At 48.4% G+C, this 16,982-nt stretch overlaps 1 long non-coding RNA gene across 2 annotated transcripts; it reads right to left on the bottom strand.

The window, feature by feature from the left end:
* Positions 1 to 1,785: 1,785 nt before the first annotated feature.
* Positions 1,786 to 16,731, bottom strand: LOC117869364. Of its 2 annotated transcripts, XR_004643808.1 has the most exons (5): positions 16,652 to 16,731; positions 15,536 to 15,678; positions 9,346 to 9,539; positions 6,245 to 8,568; positions 1,786 to 5,061 (listed from the first exon to the last, which is right to left on the bottom strand). It is a non-coding gene; the product is annotated as an uncharacterized LOC117869364 (long non-coding RNA). The 2 variants fall into 2 exon arrangements; XR_004643807.1 differs by lacking the exon at positions 1,786 to 5,061 and having other exon boundaries at positions 5,465 to 8,568.
* Positions 16,732 to 16,982: the final 251 nt, after the last annotated feature.

The following is a 16,982-nucleotide window of genomic DNA, read 5'->3' as shown; positions in this document are numbered from 1 at the left end:
TCAATCTACCAGACAAAGGTCTAACAAGATTCACTGGCTGGAAGTTGAAGCTAGACAAACTAAACTGTACATTGAGAGTAATTAACCACTGGATCAACTCACCAAGGGCTGTGGATTCTCCATCACTGGAAATTTTTACATCAAGAGTGGATTTTCCTTCTAAAAGATCTGCTCAATTTCAAAGAGGAATTAATGCAGGCGAGTCCTGTGGCCTCTGACACACTGGGTCAGGGGTTCTTAAACTGCATTGCACTGCGATCCCCTTCTGACAACAAAAATCACTACGTGACCCGGGGGGGGGGGGGGGGAATCAAAGCCAAGCTCACCTGAGCCCTGTCGCCCCAGGTGGCAGGGCCAAAGGCCAAGGGTTTCAGCCCAGGCAGGGAGCCTGTAACCTGAGTCCCACCGCCCAGGGCTGAAGCCCTCGGGCTTCAGCTTTGGCCCCAGGCCCCAGCAAGTCTAAGACAGCCCTGGTGACCCCATTAAAACGGGGCTGTGACCCACTTTGGGATCCTGACCCACAGTTTGAGAACCGCTGCACTAGGTGAGCAAAGTGGCTCCTTCTGACTTGAGACTCAAGAATCAATTGCACCTTCCATAGAAGATACTGTCACTCTCAATGTACCTAGTTACTCAAAAAACCCACAAAAACAGGCCACTTACTTAGGTGTCTAACTTTAGGGCCCCGATAGAATCACAGCGATGTCAGGCTGGAAAGGACCTCAGGAGATCCTTCATTCCCTGCACTGGGGCAGGCTTAAGTCTACCTGCCCAGCCCAGCCCTGACAGATGTTTTTTCTAACATGTTCTTAACCATGTTTTAAACTGAAAACTGAGACTGTGTCAAGATGAGTTTTTGCCAGTGGTGCAGAAAGTAACATTACTGTTAACTGAAAAACACACCTTGTTTTTTCCCGCCACTGGTATATTTTCCGTGACGTGGAGCTTGTACTGATCATAAAGGTTAATGTTCGATCTTTCTAGTCGTCTAGAGAGATGTTCCTTTGCCCAGCCTAGCTTCACATCAATATTACTCTATAGAAAAAGCTGTGTAAAATATCCTTAATTGGGAATTGATCTGGAGATCTTATTTTCCTTCACCTATAGGTGATAAATACAGTAAAACAAGATACCGGTGTATTTTAAACAGTGGTGTTTATCCTTATTCTAACCCATAACCCATTTGCCTCAATGCTGCTCACTTACTGTGTAAATATGATGCCCTTTTTTATGACTGCTTATGTAAGAAGGTATTTTGTACTGTTCCTGAATTTTTTTTTATTAAAGATAAACAAAATTGTTAATGAGAAGGTCTTATTTTTTGGTAATTTTGTGGAAGTTGTTCACATGATGAGAGCATTGCTCCTGGCTGGAATTCACCTCCTTTACTTTTTTTTTTTAATTCCTAGAAACTATCAGACTAGTTGTCTAACTATTTTAGTCTCCTGTCTCTGATTTTGGCCAGTGCCAGATATCAGAGAGGAAGGTACAAAACAAAAATACCCCATGATGGACAGTTATCCCACAATCTATACACTGAGGGAAATTATTCCTAACCTCCATGGTTGGCTTATTATCTGAAGCATGAGGGTTGATATCCATTATAAAAATTGTCTTATAATTTAACTATGGCAGTTTTATCCTGGGATATTTTTAACCCTTAACCACATCAACAATCCTGTAACGACATGACAACAGTTAAATCCGAAGGAGTTACTGCTGTTGTAAAATGAAATTGGCCGTGTGACATGGATGGGATCAAACAATAAACAAGCAGAAAGATGCTTCTCAGTCCAACAGCCTTTATTATTTTACAAGTGAAAATAACCTAAGACATTTAAAAAGACCAACCACATCTTATAAAATATTCAGTTACATACACACTTCAGCAAAAAAGATGATTAACCAACACAGCCTAAAAAACTCAAAGGGCCATGAACAAAACTAGGCTTAAATATTTTTTCTTTAAAATTGCTTTTTTGTAATTTGCATCCCATCAACTAACTAACATTTTAACCATGAATTAAGGGGCTTAACTGACTACAGACATGTAGCGATATCTGGAACTGAACATGTGACGCATTGTGCGAGCATGCTGTGCCCTTGCAAAGTCTGGGCTGGATTCTGATCTCTGATGCACAGGGACCGCATCACCAGAGAATCCCTAGGATCTGCTGGCAGAGACACAGCACAGTATTTGTAATTTTTTGGGACACTGAGTGATGCTTGACAGGCATGAGACACCAGGCTCTGGCCCAGTTTTGGGCTCTCAAAGGGCACACACTTGGCCACTCTGCAAAGAGCCATTTCACTAATGGTGAACTCCTCATGTTGGACTAACATGATGCAAGGTCTTTTCACTTACCAGGGACAACCACAGCTTCCAATTAGTCTTATAAAATACAGACTGCTCCTGAAACACAGAGTGGTCTCCATCCCTTGTTAGCAAGCCAATCTCAAGTCACTGAAATAACTGGGTGACATGGTCAGAGCAAAACTGTATATTGGGAGCAGTAGCAATGGAGAGAGAAGTGAATGAAAGATCTGTAAACAAGAATGCAGCGATAGAAATGGCTGGATTCCCGATTGCAGAGCACATTTGGATTCCTGTTAGAGGCATGAGTTTGCTTTGGTCAAATACAAGCATAAAAAGCAACTTTTTTGTTTTGTTTTGTACTTAAACGCATTCTCTTCTAAATCCCCCGTCAACAAGCTCACTGCCACCTGCTCCTGGGCAGGTAGTAAGCGGGATGAACACAAGGCCAAACAAAAATATCCTTTATGCCATCAATAACAAACAGAGCAGGTCAGGTGAGAGGCACAGTTAGCATCCTGAGGTGCGTGGAATCGGGAACAAAACCTCCGGTGACACCAGAGACCCCTCTCTCGTGCTCTCTCACACACACCTAGGCTTCAGCGCCTAGAGAATAAGGCTCATTTCGGCTTTCACCAAGCAACGCAAGTTACTAGTGGTTCCTCTCTAGAGCTAAAGTATTCAACCAGTTTCAAAGTCAGCCCACATTTCAGGTAGCAATAAGAGATATCTAAAGGGTGCAACACCACCACCACCACACTGAGGTCACGAGTCTACAGGTAGAGGGTTTTTAATACATCTCAGGCCAAATTTACCAACTAGTTAAGAAGGTGCAACTCTACTGCATAGAAAGCAATGATATACTAATTTCTTAATTTGCAATTACTGTACTCTGGATCAGATCCATCAGAGCTTCAAGTCTGCCTGACCATTGAGTTCCTGCGAGGCCGCAGTTTACAGTCTGTCTCCTGTGGTGTGGGTACGGAAAACCAACCTGGCCTGCTAGAGGTGGATCTGATCCAAGCTTCTCAATCTTAATGAAAACCCTGGATCTTTGGGCAAGTTCAGATCATTTAGAATGTTGCAGCTGAGGTCCATTAACAACCTTCTCCGATTACAGCCTTAGAAGAAAAAAGTTACTTAACAGCTCAGGGGATTCATGTGAATTTCAATTTTAAATCTTTTTTTAATAAAAGTCAATTAAACAAACCAACCTCAAGATCACCAGAAAGAATTTTTTATGCATGATGCAGACAAGGTAATCTTAGTTAATTAGGGGCCCTGATGCCTGAATTTAGAAGAGGGGATTCCAGGTTTAACTAGAAGCCACTAACACGTCACACGAGCATTTTACAGATGGGGTCTGGAGCCAGCTACATGACACAAGTTCAGGCATTTTTAGAGCCCAGCTTCTGACCACATGTCTGTCAAAATACACATGGCAAAACAACAACGTGGAGGCACAATTCAGTCTCTGGAAGCTATGTTAACCATAGGGCAGGGCAAAACCAAACCAACCAGTAATTAATCTGGACTAATACTAAACTCTTCTGCTAATGGACTTGATATTTTTAAATGTAGAAAAAAAATCCCAAACATACAGGCACAGAAAGAGAAATAAAACAGAGCCCCTGCCATAAAGAACAGTGGGGTGAAGATAAATTCCCAGTACATTAGAAGGGACCAGGCGAAACCATGTAATTACAGTCTCAAGGTTCAGCTGGCCCCCTCCAAAAGGCAAAACCAATCCGAAATCAGACAGGCACGTTCTCTTTCAAAGCACCGAGCAATCCCACTACTCAGTGAAGACTGGAAAGGAGCCTTGATGTCACTGAGGCTGCTCCGTAACCAACCAGTTTGTTGGCCCTTCCCCGGTCCCCTTCAGTCTATGGTCACTACACAGAGCCACATCAATAGCAAGTCACAGAAAACCCTCTTTTCCTCCCTCTCTGGCGGGTGGCCGATGCAAAGCACGTCCACCCCATCCTCCTACACCTCTTGTCCCCCATTAACGAGACCCCACTGCCCCCACCTGCACCACATAAAAAGCAGGACAGCTGGCTACGTATCCATTCCGCCATCTGGATTCCGCACGACGACCGCTACTGCTTCTCCGAGTCACTTTGAGAGCTTAAGAGAAAGTTGTCACCATTTTAAGGGCTGGGATCCAAATTCAATCCATATTGCTCCCGACATGAACAGACTACTCCAGCTTACTAAGGCCGGCTCCCTGATTCCCCCCACCCCTCAAAACATATATTTTAAAACACAGACCTCTCTATTTTAAAGCATCAGAGGGGTAGCCGTGTTAGTCTGAATCTGTAAAAAGCTCCCAATACTTCTGTTAGTCTTAAAGGTGCCACAGGACCCTCTATTTTAAAGGGAGTTTTAAAAGCTCTAGACATTGACTGATCCTTGGGGGAGGAGGGAGAACTGAAAGGTGAATTAGTTTCAAGCCTCACTAAATACAAAGGACGCTGTTGTTCTGTGAGGCTCAGCACGAGGTTTGGCTTTGCTCCCCCAGTCTGATTTTAGCCTTCTCTCACGTGCTCTGTCTCATCTTTTCAGACCCAGGTGCTGCTTCCTGCCGGTTCACTTGCGGGGCTGGGGGACGTGCAGATTGCCCCACAACATCGCACCAAACTTCTCCAGGCAGGGCTGCGGTTTCTGGTGAGCCATCTGGGCAGTGGCTGGAGGGAAGTCTTTGTGGCCCTAGAAAGACTGTGTAGGGGCTAAATCGGACAGACCTTGGAAAATAAACAAGGAAGAGCAGTGACACGCTCAGTGGCAGCTGGTGGGCAAAGAGCTCCCCTCCCCTCCCCACCTCTTAACACAGGCCTGGTTCAGTTTGTCGAATGGCAAGTGGGGAGGGTCGGATTTTGGGAATTGGGGAGGATGTTATAAAATGAATAGCCAGCAGGTTTAAAACAGACAAAGGAAGTATTTTTTCCACACAACTCTTTGGATGTTGTGAAGGCCAAGACTAGAACAGGGTTCAAAAAAGAACTAGATAACCTCATGGAGGATAGGTCCATCAATGGCTATTAGCCAGGATGGGCAGGGATGGTGTCCTAGCCTCTGTTTGCCAGAAGCTGGGGATGGATCACTTGCTGATTCCCTGTTCTGTTCATTCCCTCTGGGGCACCTGGCATTGGCCACTGTCAGAAGATAGGATACTGGGCTAGATGGACCTTTGGTCTGACCCAATCTGGCCGCTCTTATGTTTATCGGCCTCTAGCAGAAGGATGGTCCAGCGGTTTGGGCACTAGCTTAGGATGTGGGAGGCCCAGGTTTAATTCCCCGCACAGACTTTCTATGGGACCTTGGGCAAGCCACCTAGCCTCTCTGTGCCTCGGTTCCCCCAGCTGTACAATGGGGAATAACAACCCTGCCCTGCCTCCCAGGGGGGTTGTGAGGATAAATACATGAGTGACTGGGAAGCGCTTAGAGATCTACTGGCGACAAACACTCTATAAGAGGAATTTTTATCATTACTACTAGTTTTTATTGTTATTAGCCGCTCTACAGAGGTGTTAGTCTCCTCTTAAAGCTACATTTGATGGATTTAATACAGCAATTTTGAGCCCTTTGTGTACCAGGAACCCCCCTCCCTGCCCAATCTAGCCAGGACCATCATTCCAGTTAGCAATATGGGAAGGACAGCATGGTAGGAATCCTGCTTGCAACTGGCCCTTGCCTCCCCCTGGGAAGTTAGCCCAGGTCAGGAACTCCTGAGCCAATACATGCAGGGGACCAGAAGAGAGGCTCTGAAATACACACAATTCTGTCGGGTTGTTCCTACAAGAGGTCTACAGGTCCGTGGAGGGAAACGGATCCCCACAAAACACACTGAAAAAGCTAAGGGCATAAACAGCAATAGAATGCTACATTTAATGCTAGGCAACAAGATACATTGTCAGACAGCCTTACCCTCGTTATGGCTCCTGATATAATGAGAGTTTGCTTTGGAGAGCTGAAAGAGAATAAGCTATTAGAGAACAGTCATTTACTACAGTGCACTCAACGCTGAGACTATGGGTGACCATAAAACGAAATATGTAAAAGAGGAGCAGTGTAGCCTATAGGACAGAGCACTGGACTGGGACTTAGGAGATGTGGTTTCTAGTTCCAGCTCTGCCATTGGCTTCCCAGGTGACTTTGGGCAAGTCACGTCACACTGTACACCATCTGTAAAATGGGGATAATGATACTGTACAAAGGAGGTAAGAGCTAGGTATTATTAAATACGGGAGCTTTCCCCTTGCTCGTTAAGACAGGAAAAACTTGTTAAACTTACCTGGTTTTGGCAACAGTGTATTAAAATCTCAAGTCACTAGACATGCACAGAATTTTAAGTTACAGATAAAGCATTGCTGGAAGATATTTTTTACTTTAATCATCCAGCAAGATCTTGTCTCCTGCAAACAGTGGAGAGGTCATCAACACCTAAGACATAGAAGGGCAGCTAGCGGTCTCTCCTGAACTGATTTAGGCAGCTGCCATGCCCACAAGTGGTGCAAAATCTTAAAATCTTGCCTTGGCGAGTAGAAGCCTTCAGTTCTCAACAGAGAACGACTTTCGGCAGAATTTGGTGTGGTTGCCACTGCAAATCTGCAGATTGTGGGAACTGAAACTACCACTTCCCTTCTTGCTGCTTTGTTTTTGGTTTAATTGTCTAAAACAAGGTATTGAACAGCTATTTATTTTCTTGCTCGTTGTGTTTTGTTCGTTAACAAAGTCCCAGTTTTGCAGGGCGCAAGAGTGCCAGGTGCTATACGCAGGTTGGGCCTACTGTTTCTGACAACATGAGAGTTAGGGGTAGATCTGAATTTTTACGCAGGGAGGAAAAACCCAAGCCACCTCACGGGCAAAGCAGTCGGACGGGCCTCAGTTAACGAACTGAAGTCTTGGGTCTTTCACTGTTAAAGAAACACGTTGCTGAGTTTTTTCCTCCGAGTTCCCTCCTGTTTCACCATTTGCCTGATCCAGAGCTCACTGAAGTTGATGGGAGTCTCTCTGTTGACTTCAAGGAGCCTTGGATGAAGATCTGTAGGAATCTCTGACATACACAACAGTGCCGGGGTAAAACCCCGGGAGACACCCAGAACCACAAGCTGTACCAATTTTTAAGTTTTACTGAATAAAACATTGTGGCTATCGCTTACCTGTTCCTCAGCTGTTCTACCTGCCTTGATAGCGGGCAGCAGATTGCTCCGTAACTACAGAAATGTTATTTTGCACCTTTCCAGCCCTGCTCTACTGCAGCGGCAAGCACTCCCCCACCCCACACAGCACAGGCAGGAGTTCGTGAGGAAGGGTGACGTTTCCATGAGTGCCTAAGACACCCACGAGCAAGGAGCCTAAGGCCCATTTTCAAAAGCAACTTTGGCACCTGCCTAGCGTACGGACGAAGCCTCAACCGTTTTCAGACGTGACTAGAGATTTCGGGTGCCCCATTGGAAAGCAGGTCAAGGGACCGGTTTTTGAGAAAGACGCCCACCTTCTGAAAGTCAGGCCCCTTTAAGGTGTCTCAGGCCTGGCCCTGAAAAACTACAACTACCCAAGTCACTTTTGAAAATCTTGGCCGAGGTCAAGGGACATTACACTTTTAAGTCACTTGGAATTTGGGTAAAGTTTTCAGACATGCCCAAAATGATGAGCGCCCAACCATATGAGTAGGCCCCACAGCCCCTCCATACATCAGCTGGAGGGATCTCAGACTCTCGGGTCCTCACGGCAGAGTTCCAGAGAGGAGGGGGAGGCGTTAGAGAGACTTGCAAACCGACATTAACCCCAGACAACCTTCAATTTCAATTCACCGAAGCGTCACCCACCCCAGTTACAAGGCAGGGGAAAACACTCCTCTTTCTGCTTCTACCTGGAGCAAGGTAACCTATGTACACGATGACTGGCCTGTACAGCCATCACTCACTCGGATTTAACGAGCACAGCTGGTCTATGCAACTTTGAGATTCCCACACCTCACTCCCCCCCCCCCCGCACTTTAAAATCTTGTTAGTCCTTACTCTCCACCCTATATATGTTTGCAAACTGCCCAGCGCAGGCGGGCCCTGATCCCAACGCAGACAGACCCTGCCTGCTGCCGTTACACACGTTTAAACGTTATCTAAGTCCTGCCAGCAGAGCCTGGCAAGTAAGAGTTGGTGGTTTTGTGGGAAGAGTTTGTGAAGGCTCCCAAGGACCCGCATGCAGCGTTCAGTCGGGCAGAAGCAATCTGTACAGGGGTGTCCAGGCTGCAAGGGAAAAGACAGAAGTTAAAAAACAACCTTTCAGAATGACTAAACACAGCTAACAGCAAGCACGGGCTCTACAGCTTCTGCCGGGAGCCGTGCAGGGCTCCTTTGAAGAGGTTACGACAACTCAGCGACAGCCCACTTTCTTCAGAATAGCTGAACGTTCCCAGAGATGGCTCAGGTGTCAAGAACAGATATGCTCAACGCCCCCAAACCTAACCACAGGCAGCAGGTTATCTGGTCGCACGGAGCAGTGCTGCACAAGGGCCCGATTTCACACGCTCTTTAGAAGGGGCTGCAAGAGGGCTGGCAAATAACAAGATATTTTATAATTTATCGCCATGTCTTGGGTGCCGGCTGCCTCTGGCGTGGCTCCAAGGTAACCCTATGAACATGAGCGCGCCGTGTGGCTGCGATGTCTGAACAAACTGAGACAGACAGACAGCTCCAGCATCAGACTGGAGGTTGTTTTAAAGCATACCACAGATAGAGATAGATAGATAGATCTCCCTATCTCTCTCTAGGCCTGTGAGCCACCGACAATGAGACCCGAAACAGCCTTCAAACCCCAGCTGCTCGGCCTAGCATCCTATTCAGGGCACTGCATGGCTGAACATTGCACCGTCTTGCCAAGGAGCACCCAGAAGACTGAGCAATGAGATGTATTTGCCCCTTTACATTTGGTCATAACCAGAGCCACTTCCACCAGTCCCCGTGTCAGAGCCATTGTTCTTCTGGCCAAAGAGGACTGGACGAGATGCGCCCTTTGAAACTCACCCATACAACGAGGCCTTCATTTGACCCACTTCTGCCCTCTCGCCGAGGACTGGGCCTGAAGATGCTGACTCCAGAGAGCTCCCAGCCGCTCCTAGCCTAGAGCAGGGAAGGAGCTGCGCTTTGCAATCCAGGCTCCTGCATCAACGTGGCGCAGGGAACGCCCCAATGTCCCCTTTGCAGCTCCAGGGACCGGCCTGGGGGATAGAAACGGTGCCGTGAGGCTTTTGTTTCTTTCTTCCAGCAGGGCCATTGTCTGAGCTGCCACACAGTCTTAATCCTGTCGCGCGCCAGCAACGCCATGTATTTCCCTCCAGTCATCCAAGAATTGTTTGGCAGGGATCAATACACATGGGTGTGGGCGTGGATACACAAACAGGATGTGATTAACCAGGACGCCTCAGGTCTGTAACAATTCACCAGGCTTCCTGGCTAACCCCTTGGCTCTCACACCAATGTTTTGGAGGGTAGGGGGCGTATGCCTGCCAAGCAGAAGTGGTGATTCCCTGCTTGCAAAGTTAATTCATTTTATATCACTAATAAAAAGGATTCTTTCCCCGTAAAGCCCCACAGACATGTGTCTGGTATGTGGGTCATGGCCTAAGCCATCCACTGCAATAATTCTGCAGTGACCAGCAGCTGAAATGGAAACATTTCACTCTCTTCCTGTGAGGGGAAGCGATTTGAAGCCAGAATACAGATGAAATGCACAGATTAGGGCAGTGGTTTTCAGCGTGTGCTCTGTCCGCAGACTATGTCTAGAGTCCCGCGAAAGACAGACTGAAAACGGACTGGATGGAATTCAACGATATACACTGCACAGACAATAGATTTCCCAAGCTGTCCGCAAATGAAAAGAGGTTGAAAACCACCGGAGCAGGGTTTCTAGAACATTCCCATGTGACAATTTGCTCTTCACCATATCAGGCATTCAGGTCAGGCACAGATTGGAATCCAACCCATCCATGGTCTCTGTGGGATGAATGCGAGGGAGGGCTTTCAGTCCAGCCCCCCACTGGGATAGGGGCCTACACCAGAAATGGCACTAACACTGGCCCCTTTACTGGCAGGCTCAGCAGAGGCCCAACAATTCTGGAAGCAAGTGCTACTGCCAGGGTGGACAACTTCCCAACCTAGTTATAAAGAACATACACGTTGAACTGGTGTCTCAGGAGTACGACAAAAGGCCGCCTGGTCCCAGTCTGGTTCCAGGAACAGACAGAACACATCAAGCGGGGTCTAGTTTATGCTTTAAAACTCAGACGCTGATGCAGGTGCTCTGCTCTTAGCATGTGGAAAGCAGTCAGTGTGTGGCTATGGACCTTGTTTTGGATCCTGACAGCTGCAGGATGTACGGCAGCATGAACATTTCTACTGCATATCCTTCTCTTTGACCTGCTCCCTTCCCGCTGTGTTCGATAATAAAGAGATGCAAGGGTATTAACTCTTGGAAAGCTCCCCTGGGATCCGGTGAAGGCCTGGGTAAAACAGCCAGCACGTTAGGGGACAGGAACGCTGAGCTCTCTTTAAGGGATGCTGACACCTTGTGGGAAATGTTAGTAAATGGTCCCTATACAGACCGCTCTGCTTGCATTCAGCAGACAAGATTTTCAGAGGGATTTAGACATGTGACCTTCCGTTAACTGGAGTGTTCAGGTCCCGAGGTCACTTGAGAGACTTCAGTCTCCCCTTGTTCCTCTGACCACTACAGAAAACCAGCATCATTGCAGCTTCAGAGCGTATCCACTTCTGGTGGCGTCCCTCAGCTAAAGGCAGAATCTTCCAAGGTGTCCGAGTTAGGTGATAGTGGCGATCATGGAGGGAAGGAATCGGACTTCGCTTAAAGCTCTTGCTGATCAAATGGGTTCTACAAATAAAGGTTTTCCCCCTGGGCAGAGATAAAGAACCAGCTGGATTTTCTAAAGCATCACGTTATGCTTGGGATGTTCGCTCTGCAATTCGGGCTTAAACGACAGTTTTATGCAGCTCATTGAAAACACGTTGCCTTGAATGTAATCTTTGGTGCTCTCAATTTCTGTATATTCTACGTCCCAATCAGCCAAAGCCCTCTAGCCCAATGCTGCCCTCTGCCCAGTATGATCTGAAGTAAAGGCGTATCCTTCCAGCTGCTCCAGATGGGATGGGGTGGAAAACCCACCAAAATACTACATGATGCCATTCGACAGGATCGCCTCCTCTGGGCTCCTGTGGTACGCTCTGGACAGCCGCTCTCAGACAAGGAAATCCCGTAGAAATAGGTGGGGTTCAGAGACAGTCAACAAAAACCAATTAGAAACCCGGAGATCCTTTCCTATGAAGAGAGGGTGGAGAGGCTGGGGTTGTTTATTTCAGAGGGAGACGAATAAGAGGGGAATGCACCAGAGAAACACAAGGGGCCAGTCAGTAAATTTGAAATGTATCAAATTTAAAACGGGCAAAAGAAATAATCTGCATGAAAAAAAATAGTTAGCCCATGGCACTCACTGCCTGAGGCCAAAAGCTTGATCCAGGACTCAAAGGGTTAGAAAGATTTATATGGATGAGAACATCCACAGACATATTAGTTACTATTTTAAAACACGTTTAGAAAACACAGTCCTCAGGCTTCAGGATATAAGACAGTCATTAACTGATAGGGGTCAGGAAGAAACTTCTCCTATGGGTGGACTATTCCATAATTGTCCACGATGAGGTTTCTAGCACCTTTCTGTGAAGTCGCCTGTCAGAGACAGGATACCAGGCTAGAGAGACTGTTGGTATGATCCAGTGTAGCATAGCAATGCCTATCTTCTTAGGCAAAAGACTGTGAATACGGCTGGCAAAAAGTTACCAGATTAGGATAGTTTGCAGACAGTTAATAAAAACTGACCCTCCTCCCAGCTGCTAAAGTTCACACATGCAGTCCCTGTAAAGCAGTGGTGGGCAACCTGCGGCCCATCAGGGTAAGCGGATTGCAGGCCATGAGACATTTTGCAGCTGTTGACGGTCCACAGGCACGGCCCCGCGCAGCTCCCAGTGGCCGCTGTTCGCTGTTCCCTGTTCCCAGGCACTGGGAGCTGCAGGCCACAAGATGTGCTGGCCATCGCTTCCCGCAGCTCCCATTGGCTGGGAACGGTGAACCGCAGCCATTGGGAGCTGCGGGGGGGCTGTGCCTGCGGACATGGACTGTCCACAAAATTTCTCACAGCCCACAATCAGCTTACCCTGACGGGCCGCAGGTTGCCCACCACTGCTGTGAGTCTGCAGCCGCACTTCTTGTCCAAAAGGCAGAAACTAGAAGTTAGTTTTAGATGCTCTACTTCAATGGAGCCTAACACTGGCAAAGCCTTAACGCCAGTTGCAGGCACTATTTTCAATGCTTCCTGTACAGCTCCCTCTCCCTGAAGGATTCCCACGTTTCCCCGATCCATCCTCCCAGTTGGGGATGTACTGTACCATACTCCTCCTCATCTTCACATGGACTCTGCCATTCATGAAATCAGAAGGGCTGGTTCTGCATTGCAGAGTAGGAATTTACTACGCTTTATGGGGAAACGAGAGGTCACAAACTGACACCTCCCCTCTCCCCGGCGGCTGGCTCTGACAACCTCTCTGATTTGAATGGAAAAGGTGCCCTTTAGCTGTGGCTTTTCACAGAGGTTAAAAGGAACAAAAACAACGGCTGTCGTTCATTTCTACTCCACCTATGCTGACAGTTACCTGGAAGGCGCTCTGCCCACACTTCACACCCTGCCACCCGCTAAAAAAATATCGGTGTGTGAAGTCTGTTATCTAGAAACATTCCCCCACCCACCCCAAACCCAAGTGTTTTACTAGTTTGTTCATTGACTTCCCCCTCCACCCCAACTGCAGGCAACCTCGAATAACAATGTACATGCAGCGGGGTGAAGAGTTCAGCTTCCCTTTGCAGCTTCCACGAGGTTACACAGAACAGCTTCTACCCCCAGTGACCTGCCGCCCCCTCGCCTCTTGTTTTCTAGCGTGTGCCCCAGCAATGGGAGATCTGGAGGGGAGGCATGCTGGGAAGGCAGAGCAGGGAAAGGATTAGGGCTTAGCACACCGTGTCCTGCAGCACGTGGCTCCAAAGTGACAGGTTGGCCACCCCTGGGCTCTAATTGTTCCCTTGTACTCCCCGTTTATCGGTCTTACACTCAGAGCGTGAGCGCTTTTGTTCTGTCTTTGTACAGCGCCTGGCACAAGGGCCACAACACACAAAATTAACAAGTTTCCCATGTGACACAAGCTATGGCTTCACATAGGGCTTCGACAGAGACCTCACCCACCAACCCATGAGCCAAGTGAGGGGGAAGAAAGATGGTTTCTACTTTGCCGGTATCTCTACTGTGTGATGCAATCCACCCTAATGATAATGAACCTGTGGGAGGTCTGAGCACTGGGGAGGAGGCGGAAAGATCTAGTCTTGGTGCCCAAGCAGAGCAGACAAGTTCAGAGATGCCCAATATCTTACCGCAATCTTTTTCACCAGAACTGCTGGAGAATGAACACCTGCTCGAGCGTGATGGCAAGACAAGAAGTCAAACAGCAAAGGCAAAGCAGAACTAGTTTTTGGTCCCAAAATAACCAACCAGTCCCTCTGCTCAGAACAGCACAAGAGTCAGAGGGTTTTCCTCCCCAAAGCAAAAGAACTGGGGTTTTGTTGGGCATGCGAACGGGAACGGACAAGACAAAATGTCTTCCACCTGGACAATAAATGCGATCAACTCCCTTGGAGGGGCAGAACTAGAAGCTTTCAGTTCACGCCAGGGCTCAGTCTCTATTTGAGACATTGTTTTTTCAAAAGGAAACAGAAGCTTGGCTGCCAACTGGGGGCGGTGGGGGGGGGCACATCACACTGGGTAAAACCGGGATATTCACAAGCTACACGTAACTGCTAGGCCACGCAGATAGAGCGCCACTGGGACACGTGACAAGCTCAAGAGCTCGTTTAGCGTTTCTGTGGTGCAAACCCAGTAAGAAAAGCCTGTCCTCCTGCACAATATTAGTCATCTTTTTAAAATTGCGCCACTAGCGTTCACCTCTATCGCAGTGTGGGCCCAATCCAAACACAGGGATGTTCGCACTGGGGGGTTGGGGGAGGGGGTTTCTAGTTAAGAGTTAAGTGTTATTCCTCCTCTCCAGGGTTTTCTTCTCCAAGAGGCAAAATCATGCAGGTTTCCCTACTAGCTAAATAAAAATCGGAAAGCTATTCGCCAGTGAGTACTGCAGACACGCTCTCACACCATGTGGGGTCTAAGGCTCATTTCCAAAAGCAAACAGACACAACACCTAACTTCGAGATGGGAGGAGCTGCCTGATAAGGTGTCAATTGTGCAAACCGGTTTTCACACCTTCCCGCTTGCCAGTGACTTGGCGTGGCCGATCACCACCCATGCGGTAAGGGCGTGATTAAAAACAAAGTTAACCCCCACGTCGGGGGAAGCTACACCTGAAATCCAAATAATCCCGGCACATGGGAAACAATGAATTGTGCTTCTCCTTCCCCACCCCCGCCCGACGGGGCTCTAAGCCTATTTGAATCGGGGCAGACACAGTGCAGCCCACAGATGTTTTTACAGACAATCTGGGGGTGCAGCCGGCAGGGACTGAGTGAGGCAGTAAGATCCGCTGATCCTGCTGGAACCTGCAATCTCCAGGGCCCACACCTCCCTACTGGTATCAAAGGAGGCAGCGTTTGCTCTATTTTATACACAGGAACTAGCACCCTTGCCAGCACGGCCCTTGGCTTTGCCCATCTGGGATTAGAACGGCAAACTCTTCACGTGTGCGCCTTCATGGGCAGGGACTCATCGGGTTTACGAAGAGCGATGCCGCTTTGTGAGGAAGAGCGTGTGGATGAAGGGAAACACGACAGCCACAGGGAGGAGGTGCACTGGCACACCATGCAGGCAATGTCACGCTTTGAGCGCCCCGCCTCTGACCATACACTAGACATGGCAGATTGTACTTCAGTTAGCAGGAATGTCTAGAGCCGGGCACAGGGACTGCTACTTCACCGGGATGACCCTAGGGACCCTTTCTCTCTTTGTTGTGGTCTCCGGTCAGCCCCAAGAGAGTCTCTCGCCAGCTCCCAAAGTGTTAAAATCCATGAGAGAACCCTGCATTGAGTGGCTGACCCTCTCAGCAGGGGCAGAAGCTCCAAAGGACCCAAGGAAAAGGCCGCTCTGTCTCTTACCTGCCACACTCCCATTCTTTGGGGTCCTGGTCTCGCTCTTGGTTCCTATGTTCACCACTGCTGGGATGCTTCCCTCCCGCTTTCGCCGGAAAGGGGCCATCGCAAGGTGGTTCAGTTTCAGTCACCGATGGGCACTGGCACATCTGGGTAAAGGGGGAGGAAAGAGATGCTGTCAATTCCTTCCACAGAGCATTTGCAAAGAGAGGAGCATTTGCTTTTCCTCGGTATTGATTGCACCCACCAAGAGTTTGGTGACGCTCCGGGGTCTGGCTGCATTACGTACATTATTTTTCATTCATAAGTTAAACAACATCGGGTAAAATTTTCACCAGTGCCTAGGCTTTTAAGTCCTACTGGTTTTTAAGCCACCTCGGCACAAATGTTGCCCACTGTCTGGTTCTGCAAAAAGGAGACCCGAGACTTGGGGTTTGTCTACATGGGGACTCTCTGGAAAGTGAAGACAAACGAAAGGCGTGAAGTTACAGTTAAAGCATCCTGTGTAGACAGGTTTCAGAGTAGCAGCCGTGTTAGTCTGTATCCGCAAAAAGAACAGGAGTACTTGTGGCACCTTAGAGACTAACAAATTTATTAGAGCATAAGCTTTCGTGGACTGCAGCCCACTTCTTCGGATGCATACCTGTGTAGACACTCATTCAGAAGTAAAGTGGGCTTAATTCACTTTAGCTTAATCTTCCTTCAATGTCCCCATGTAGACAAGCTCTTGAAATCGTGTGGCGAGCGCCCTGAAAGGCTCAGAGGAGCACAGACCTTCCCAAGTGCCAGCTAAACAGAAGCTTTACTTTTTAACCCTGACACCAGGCACAGTTGTACCCGAAGCCACACGCTGCTAAGCATTCTGAGCAAGGCCCTTGCTCGTTCTGGAGGGACCTCCAGCCAATGTCATGTCCCCACGTCAGAAGGTTGCGACAGTTTCTCCACCAGAATGTGAAGAAATAAAAGGTTGGGAGAAAGGCTGGTCTCAGGGTTGAGGCTCTGGGCTGGGACTCAGGAGATCTGGGTTTAATTTGCAGCTCTGTCACAGGCTCCCTGGGCGACCTCGGGCAAGCCACTGCCCTTCCTCACCTGTAAAGTGATGATATTAGTTATTTCTCCCACCTTTTGTCTGTCCGGATTGTGAACTCTTTGGGGAAGAGACGAGTGATGTGTTTCCACAGGGCCTAGCAACGGGAGCCTCTAGACACAAGTGAAATATAAAGTAACAGGAAAAAGAATTTAAACTCCCACAACTCCCCGAGCCCCTCCCACACCCCAAACCTCCCATTCCCAGCCCCAGAGCCCTCACCCCGACTCTCGCCCTGAGCCCCTCCCACACTCCAAACCCCTCATCTGCAGCCACAACCCACAGCCCTCACCCCTGCACCCCCTCCCTCTGCACCTCCTCCCAACCCCAAACTCCCTCCTAGAGCCTGCACCCCAATCCTCTGCC

Source organism: Trachemys scripta, chromosome 23 (assembly GCF_013100865.1).
Source record: "Trachemys scripta elegans isolate TJP31775 chromosome 23, CAS_Tse_1.0, whole genome shotgun sequence".
Taxonomy (NCBI): domain Eukaryota; kingdom Metazoa; phylum Chordata; order Testudines; family Emydidae; genus Trachemys; species Trachemys scripta.
This window is presented reverse-complemented; position numbering and strand designations above follow the sequence as displayed.